This window comes from Dreissena polymorpha, chromosome 8, assembly GCF_020536995.1.
Source record: "Dreissena polymorpha isolate Duluth1 chromosome 8, UMN_Dpol_1.0, whole genome shotgun sequence".
Lineage (NCBI taxonomy): Eukaryota > Metazoa > Mollusca > Bivalvia > Myida > Dreissenidae > Dreissena > Dreissena polymorpha.
In genome coordinates this window covers 97,227,826-97,237,584 of record NC_068362.1, presented here as the reverse complement: position 1 = coordinate 97,237,584, position 9,759 = coordinate 97,227,826, and positions in this window count along the sequence as shown.

Below are 9,759 nucleotides of genomic sequence, written 5' to 3'. Positions count from 1 at the left end.
TAGGACAAAGTAACTAATTTGTGTGCTTGAAACTTAAAACTTAAAATAATTTCAGTTTTGGAATTACAGCTTATAAAATGCCTGATAGTTAATTACATAAATAATTGATGTAAACAGAGAATCCAACTTTAAAAATATAAAATACACAGTCATTTAGTAATCTATAATAATACATACTTCTACTAATAAAAGAACAATTGACGTTGACGGGCATAGCGGTGCAAGACGTCTATAATCAGCCCTAGCCGTACAACAGCTGTTGGGACAAATCGGGCCCGCCGCCGTTATATCGGCACACATCCGATATAATTATATCTGACCCAGCTGTGGTATATATTATTGTCAACATAATTTTAGGTACATTTTTTTTTTACTCTGTCTTCAGATGCAGTTACACAGATTTTAACTGTGTTGGAAACAATGAGAGACGAGAACAGGGAAATGAAGCGGATACTGCAGCGGCTCTTGGCTAGGTCAGCTACTTATGACGAGCCAACGCAACTGCCAGAGAACATCAGTCTTCCAATTTGAACATTTGAGCAAATGGATGAGTTTGAAGAGCATCTTGGTGATGAAGCTACGATCCATCTTTTCTATGACTGCTGCATAGTTCAAGCTTTTTTATCAAATATATTAAGCAATGTTGTAAAGGTAATTGACAGTTTTTTCTCCATTGATCGTAAACCATTTCTTTAAGGCTCATCTTCTAAGAAAGCATACAATCTTTTTTATCTGGAAATGAAATGGTATATATGCAAAAGAAGAAACAGCATTCCAGTTTTCAAAGGTTTTAAAAGACATATATATATATATATATATATCATGTGCAATTATGAAAAAACTAGAATGTATGAAGATATAGAGAATACTATGTTAGTGTGATTGTGTACTTAAATTTATCCCACGAGTGAAGAAACACGAGTGGGATAAATTTAAGTACACAATCACACTTACATAGTATTCTATTTATCCTACAATATTGTTTTATTTAATTTATTCCTAAAATAAAAGCAAAAACATATTAAATTAACTGAATCTAACATTGCGTAGTAATATTTATTGTGCTCTTTTCTGTTTACGGAAATCGAAATAGTCCTTAAGAATTCCACGCAAAAGAAAAGTAACGAGACAAAATAACGCTTTACGCCTTGATTCAAAATTAATCAGCGTTCCAAATGTAACACACTCAAGTAGAACACAGACAGTTGTGTTCAAACTACAATTCTTGTTTCACCACTGTAAAAACCAAAAAACAAACATGGCTCCCGCCATTTTGAAATTTACAAAATGTGTACACATACCGTGGCTACGTGAAGCTTGATTCAGCATTTATTCCCGCCGATATTGTTAATTTTAGTCTTTAAACAGCTCTTCTTTTTACACAGTTTATACTTACTTACATAAAATTATTGTTCTACTCACCAAAGTTGTGTAATAACCACGTCCATGTTTATTTTCGTAATGTTTAATTTGCTTCCATGACGAGTTAAAATTCTAAACAAATTTCTTCATCGCCATCCATCTTTTCCATTTTAAAGCACTGGATGTAAGCAGGCAATTCTTTGTGGTTAGACATTCTTTGATCGAATGACAAAGAACGACTAAACCATCAAAGAAATTACCATTTTAATTCGACATCGATTTCCTTCGAAAAGTTAAAGAACAATTCACTGACACTTTTCTTAAATTTAATCCATCAATTGTTCAACAAAACATCACGTTATTCAAGTACATTCGACATTTTAACTAAATCGAAAATGCAGTCTCACCAGTTTCATTCCAGTTATATATCCAAACACTGTGTTTTTCACATTCATAATATTATAGTAATCCATCGTAAACACACACACTCATAAAATCGTTAAACGACTGCGTACCCAATGACCTAAATGACGCAATCAGGGGTGAAAGGCCAAAAAAGTAGTCCCTATGTACATGTTCTAAAAATAACTGCTATAAACCGGATCTAAAAATAGTGATAAAGAAATCCTTATCTTTTCTTTATGAGTCGTATTTGTTCTATAAAATCATTTAGCTGTAGGATAAATCAAAGATAATAATATGGACTTGTTCTCGAAAAAGGATTTGCCATTTACAGACCTGTTTACCCCTACCGATGGCTTCTCAGTAGGATGGAGGGCATCTCTCAGTAGTTTTGCTGTTGTCAGTAGTTTTAACCTTTTCAATCATTTTGAGCATTAAAACACCATGACTGGGTCACATATCAGTTTAATGGTAAATAAAGCATTAGATGAATTTACTTGCTAATAATGTAATCTGATTAGTGATTATTTTGCTTTAATTTGTTACAGCCTGTGCCATTTGGATTGGGAAAATTAGCGCGATAAACCATGAAATTGGGAAACATTAAGCATTATAAATATGATTGTAAGTAACAGAATTAAAATTGTTTTTAAGTGCATGTTTGACAGCATTTTTATATTATAAAGTGTTGCTTTAACGTCTTCTTGCAATGAAGACAACATTAGTTAATATCCATCCACATCCATATTAAACTTGCAATAATCTATAGATTCTTAAATACACCATTTTATCATAAGCTCGTTAAGAGTAGCTATTAATTTAATTCAGTATTTTTTTTAATTAAATATCATAAGGGGAAAACATAAACAAATATTGACAAACACCCTTTAGTGTTCTTGTTGTGTTAATGATGTATTAAATGGAGTTAAAATAATATATTTTATTTGTTTACCTTTCAATATCTTGCACTTGACAACCTCAGTTCAATGCTATTTCATTAAACTGCACAGCGTAACAAACATAACAAGGGCTGTTTGTAAAACATGCATGCCCCCCCCATATGGGCTCTCAGTTGTAGTGACAGCCATTTTGTAAATATGTTTTTTGTCACTGTGACCTTGACCTTTGACCTAGTGACCTCAAAATCAATAGGGGTCATCTGCCAGTCATGATCAATGTACCTATGAAGTTTCATGATCCTAGCCATAAGCTTTCTTGAGTTATCATCGGGAAACCATTTTACTATTTCGGGTCACTGTGACCTTGACCTTTGTTCTAGTGACCTCAAAATCAATAGGGGTCATCTGCCAGTCATGATCAATGTACCTATCAAGTTTCATGATCCTAGGCATAAGCGTTATTGAGTTATCATCCGGAAACCATTTGACTATTTCGGGTCACCATGATCTTGACCTTTGACTGAGTGACCTCAAAATCAATAGGGGTCATCTGCGAGTCATGATCAATCTACCTATCAAGTTTCATGATCCTAGGCATAAGCATTCTTGAGTTATCATCCAGAAACCATTTTACTATTTCGGGTCACCGTGACCTTGACCTTTGACCTGAAAATCAATAGGGGTCATCTGCCAGTCATGATCAATGTACCTATGAAGTTTCATGATCCTAAGCATAAGCGTTTTTGAGTTATCATCCGGAAGTCATTTTACTATTTCGGGTCACCGTGACCTTGACCTTTGACCTAGTGACCTGAAAATCAATAGGGGTCATCTGCCAGTCATGATCAAACTACCTATTAAGTTTCATGATCCTAGGCATAAGCGTTCTTGAGTTATCATCCGGAAACAATTTGACTATTTCGGGTCACCGTGACCTTGACCTTTGACCTTGTGACCTGAAAATCAATAGGGGTCATCTGCGAGTCATGATCAATCTACCTTTCAAGTTTCATGATCCTAGGCATAAGCGTTCTTGAGTTATTATATACTAGTACTTTCATGGGGCAGCCCAGATGGGACCCATGTGGAGCCCAGTTGCACTCCCCATCTGGGTCCCATGTTGGCAGCCCACATGGGGCTCATATAGGTGCCCACATATATGGGTCCCATATAGATTGTTTGCTGGGAATCAATGGAAAAGAATTGAAACTTGAATGTCAGGGAATCAAGGCAATGCTTACTGGGTGTTATTTATAAGCACCTTCAGTGTTTTTTTTCCGTTTTGGGGGAAGGGGGTCGGGTCCCCTGAGGGGGGGAAAATTCGCGCGTAAAAGGGGAAATTTCTTTGCTTAGCTAGTAACAGAACAAAATCAAGTTTCAACACTATAATTCACCATACAGAGGGAGAAAAACATAATTCAAACTCTTTTATTCATAAACATGTTATGTTCATGTTCAAAGTTCAACATTTCTGGGCTTTTCAGTGAATATATCAATTATTCTGGTGACCTCCTTTTCACCAAGTCTCTCCGTGTGCAGACAAAGTCTGATCAGGGACTCCAGTGTAGCTTCCCCAAGCCTGTTTCTCTGTGGCGTGCAAAGCAGGTTGAGCAAACTAAACAGTCTTTCAACACTCTGTTGACCGGACGTTTCTGGCGGTTCACTGCCGGTATTTGAAGAAGACTGACTTTTAAGTTGTACTTGTTTGGAAACAGGGGTTTTTATCTGATTTTGGGGAAAGGGCCTGGCCTTTTTTGAGAGGAAAAAAATCGCGCGAAACGTCGAATTTTGGGGAAAAAAATTGTGCGAAAAGCTGGATTTTGGGGAAAATAAGCAAAGTCTAAAATAATCAATTTAACATATTTTACTGTTTTTAAAACATATTCAAGGCAACAGATAATTTAATTATGCAAGATTTTTCTAGTTTCTACAGTGGATCAGGTTAACTTATATATTTAAAGGTAAAAAAAAAAAAAAAAAAAAAATTTTTTTTTTTTTTTTTTTTAGGGAAAAATTAAATCTAGGGGAAAATTTACCAGCTGAGGGGAAAAAAAAATCCAAGGGGAAAGGGCCGATTTTCGGCGGGTCCCAAAGAAGGAAAAAAAAACCTGGAAAAGAATATCAATTTAAAACAGATTTGTCAATTTTTTTACGAAAGCTTTTGTTGTTGTGCGACATGTTGGAATACGTATGGTTTGCGGTAGATGTCGTAAAGCGAAAGTCGTGATAGTGAACTTCGTACGGTTTGCAGTAAAGGCTAAAATAAAGTAAACACGCGGATGCAGTTCAGGAAAATTGTTGTAAATTCGTAACAAAAGACGTATTTAAATGAGGTATTGATTAAAATTGAATAACACTTCTGAGAGGGGAATTTTAAAAATATTTGGGGGAAAAATATATACTCTAAAGATGGGGGAATGGGGCCGAATAATGCCGAATATTTCATCAAAAAAAACACTGACCTTTCACTTGAAGACTTCTGCAAGAAAGTAATTATCAAGCACACTGATACTCACCCTAACTTTGCAAAGGTGGCACAGGTTGGCATGGTTATGCAAGTGACCAGTGTGTAATGTGAAAGGTCCTTCAGTGCACAGAACAGAATAAAGACAAAGTACAGGTAAAAAGCATTTTATTTTATAATAAAATTATATCTAAATAAAGTTCTAAACTCAAACACATTTTTAAACAGAAATAAAAATCTATCTTTCATACAAAGTAACATTTGGCACTGAGTACACAACCAAAGTTCCTATATCATGAATTGCAAATGTATATACAAATTGAAATTTGTATCACAGATAAAAAATGTTAAAATTAAAAGCATAATAATTGATAGACAAAAAAATAAAGTGAATATTGCAGCATGGCCAATAATATTGCACAGTATTATCACATTGCTTACATTTTGTAAAGCAAATGAATCATTTCAGAGCTTCACTGAAGGACGAGTCACTTGAAGGGTTAGCCTTCTTGGCCCCACAGTGTCCAACTTCAAACCCGTTAAGAGTGTCCAGACCTGGCTTAGGAGGAAAAGACGCAGGAAGAAAAGGCTCATGGAAGCCTATAAACCAAGGACAGTTAAAAAATAAAAAACACTTTAAGAAACACTTTAAGAAGAAATAGTTCATGGTTTATGGTGTTTGTTTAACATGATTAAAGTTACAGTGTGTCTGTACCCTGGCTATATTCTTGTTTTACTTTTAGCAAATTACCCTTCAAGCAAGGCAAACTTTGACCATTTACCCTCATGCTTTGAAAAGTAGGGGTATTTACCCCCATGGGTCAAAAATTATCTATAACGCTGTTTTTCACACAAAAAACTGACATTTTGTGCTCAAAACTGTCAAAAACGGACATTTCACAATTTAAAATTAAGTTTCGTTTAATGTGTATGTGCAATTATGCAAGTATTTAATGAAACCCAAAATTAACAATGTCACAAGGCTAATTTTCCAATTTGAGGGCTGGTTTATTCCCTATTCGAGATTTTACTGGTACTTTACTCAACAAGAGAAAAAATCACTGGTCAATCAAAAACTTCCGGCGTTCATTTGAGAACGGTTATATCAATTTTTTGTTTTGAGTATTTCTGACCGCAAACAACACGCAATATGATGTTGATTTTAGTAGGTATTGTGTTGTGATGTAATAGGTTGATTAAACTTGATTTAATAGACTTATGTGGAACATATTTTTTCAACATGTTTTTTCCTTAACCAGGAAGAACATTAAAGTATGTTTCTGAAGTAGAATTTAAAAATAATTTTCAAAAAATTTGTGAAACATTTGAATTAGTTTTATGTCAAAATAAGACGAATTGCGTATCTCCTGAATGTGTTGTTCGAATTTTTAACAGGCACCTTGGCTGTCTTTCTTGTTCCCTTGTTTCTTACTCAACTTTGCGACAAAGTACAAAGCTCATATTTCAACGTATTACCTTCGAGATTCTTTCCTCCTCCAATACCAATCAACCAAACAAATGATTGACTCAAAGCTTCAGAAAAAGGAGATGCAGATTATCATAAATTTCCTTAATTGTTTGTGGCACAAACTCCCAAATTTAATGACAAGTACAACCATATGACCTTTATTGTCCATCTTTGCAGAAATGCTTACTTGATAGAATTTGCAAAGTATGTCACTTATACTTTGCCTCATAAACAATGTTGAAGAATCATGCAGGACAACACGCTGGCAGGAATGTGCCCACCCAAACTGTTCCAGAATCAACTCAGATCAAACGCATCTGTCCTTTGACAGGGTTTTTTTTGGCCCAATTTTATGTTCCCAATCTCAAAAAGTATACTTTTTTTCCCAAAATGTGGCAAAAAATTTCCAATTTCCATAAAAAATATTTATTTATTTTTTTATTTTTTTTAAGAAAGAAGTCTTATGCGTATTTTATCTCAATTTTACTTCAAGTACATCTAATAAAGTATTATATGATTTTGTTCTTTTAATTTGAATGATTATAAAGAGTTATATCAAATTTAGTATTTCCCTAATCAGTGGACTTTTCGTGTGGAAAAAAAGGCTAATGAATTTATTTTCCTAATTTCATGAAAATGCCGATAAAATTCACAATTCCAAAGCTATCTTCCCAAAAAGTGGAAAAAAACCTGTTTGAGAATCACTGCTAGAAGGCAAAGAGAACTCATGGCAGTTAATGAGAAGATGCATGTTCAGAGGATGTTGAGTGGCTAAATGAGCATGAAGTTGATCTGTCTGCAATTACACTTCCAGGAAAAGATGATCAGGAAAGATTGATGCCAGTCCTAACTATGGATGAACACTTCATCATGGATGGATGATGTCCTCAGTGAACATTTTTTAATTAAACATATTATTCAATGAAAAACTGTGACAACTGTGGACAATTAACTATTCTAGTATTAAAGTCATTTTAATAATGTGACAGTTCTTTTAAGTGAAATTTTAATACAGTTTAATAGTGAATTGTGTTTAAGAGTAAAAATTTTGAAATAAGTATTAATTTAAAAATATATATATTCGAAAGTGTGAGTTTGTGACGTACTTTAGGGGGGGGGGGTGTCCAATTGAAGATTTTGTGACAGGGGAGGGGGGGGGGGTAAAAATGGTCAAAAAGAGCGTAACATACTTTATGGACGGCCCCTTACAGTGACCCAAATTTCGTCTTTACGAACACTTAATGATACGTGACTGTTAAAATCAAACATGCATTACAAACCTCTCTGTTGATGATGACATTACTTTCTTGGATCTAAACCGGATTCTGAATCGCCTTCACCCAGGGGATGATGGAAAGTTATTGGAACAAAGAAGCCAACAATGCATACATACATATACATATCCGGTTGGGGCTGCAGGCTGGCCCAGTCTCCAATAGCCCCCTCATGGTCAAAAACTAGATCTATATATTTATAGATTGTTGGTCAGGATAACTAGGACTTCAGAAGCACAGATGTCTAGCACGCAAGCCCCTAAAAAGGGAAATGTAAAATGTCAGCAATCGCAAAAGTCTGTTTTACGGCGGATAACACAAGCCACGTGTCCATGGAATTCGACGAAAATTAAAACATTAAAACAAATGTAGATCTATTGATGTCCGGCTGTACTCGTCGCTAATGAAGTGTTTCATAAAATTTAACCTAATTACTTGTTGTTTAAGTACGAGAAATCTAATTACATGTGGATAACTTATTTTAACAAGATTAAACCCGCAATTAACGTGTGTTAACTCTGAAATTTATGCAGATCGAAATTTCCCGCAAAACTGCGTCACATTCACTTGGTGTGCGTACGATCTTTTTTGTAGCAATCGCTCCATTCACGTAGGTTAAAACCTAACAAGGAATATCTTTTAACCCTTTGCATGCTGGAAAATTTGTCGTCTGCTAAAATGTCGTCTGCTGAATTTCTAAAATTAGCATTTTCTTCGATTTTTTTCAAAGAATACTATCAGAATAGCAAACAGTTTGGATCCTTATGAGACGCCACGTTCTGTGGCGTCTCATCTGGATCCAAACTGTTTGCAAAGGCCTTCAAAATTCGGTTTCAGCACTGAAAGTGTTAAAAAAGATGATATTTATTGTTAAATTGTGGTCGTTGTTTATTAACAATCAACAATCAAATTAACAATCAAACGTTGTAGCTATGAGATCAAAAATAGCGAATGCCTTTTTTTGCGCAGTTCTTAGCTGCATCACACGCCAATTACGGGATGTTGCGCCAGATTTCGTGGCTTTTTTCGCTTTATTAGCTAGATATTATTACTCGGATATCTTCATTACAGAATAGAAAACACAAGAAGCATGAAGATAAATAAAAGCATTTATTGAAAGCATGAAAGCCGGCAACACTCGAATCTTATTTGTTTCCATTATTAATAGTATATGGAATCATCATGCTCATGCTTAATAAATTGGTCTCAATGGATAAATATTTCTAACTAAATTAATAAAAAATGGTCCTTTTCATGCCATTGTTGAAAACACATTAAAAATCTATGATTGACATAACATACTTATATCGCCGAATATCTACATTTAGTATATTTCTGATCAAAATAAACTTCAAGTGCACATAGTTTACGCTATAGCGCTTATATAACGATTTCTGTAACTGACCGCAAACTGGCCTTGATACCTCCGGGTTGATACCATAGGCGTTCGATGGAAATGTTTTATTTATTATTTTTTGTTTTAGTTACTCGTTGTTTATTATAGTTCATATACGGCGGGAAATTTTATATTCAAATTGATTGGTCGCTTACAAAGGTCAGGCTAAGGTGAAAAGCTGGAGTATACAGCTATACGCCGAAAAAATACCAACTTTACAACATAATGTGAATGCCAACAAGTTGAGTTTTTATACGATGGTCGTCAAAGGAAGAAAATATAAAAAAAAATGCAAAAAGTATTTCAAGAGCTCTTTAGAAAAGGTATAGTGATTATAGACGGTAGTGATTTATTAATTCAGCGTCCATCAAAACTGAACGTTCTATGATTTAACTACAAAACAAGTTCCTAATTGGCATATCACCGCCTTGCCGATTAATATGCAAGCCATAAATTGCATTGTCATGTTAATCCGTTAGTAGAAAATCAAGCCT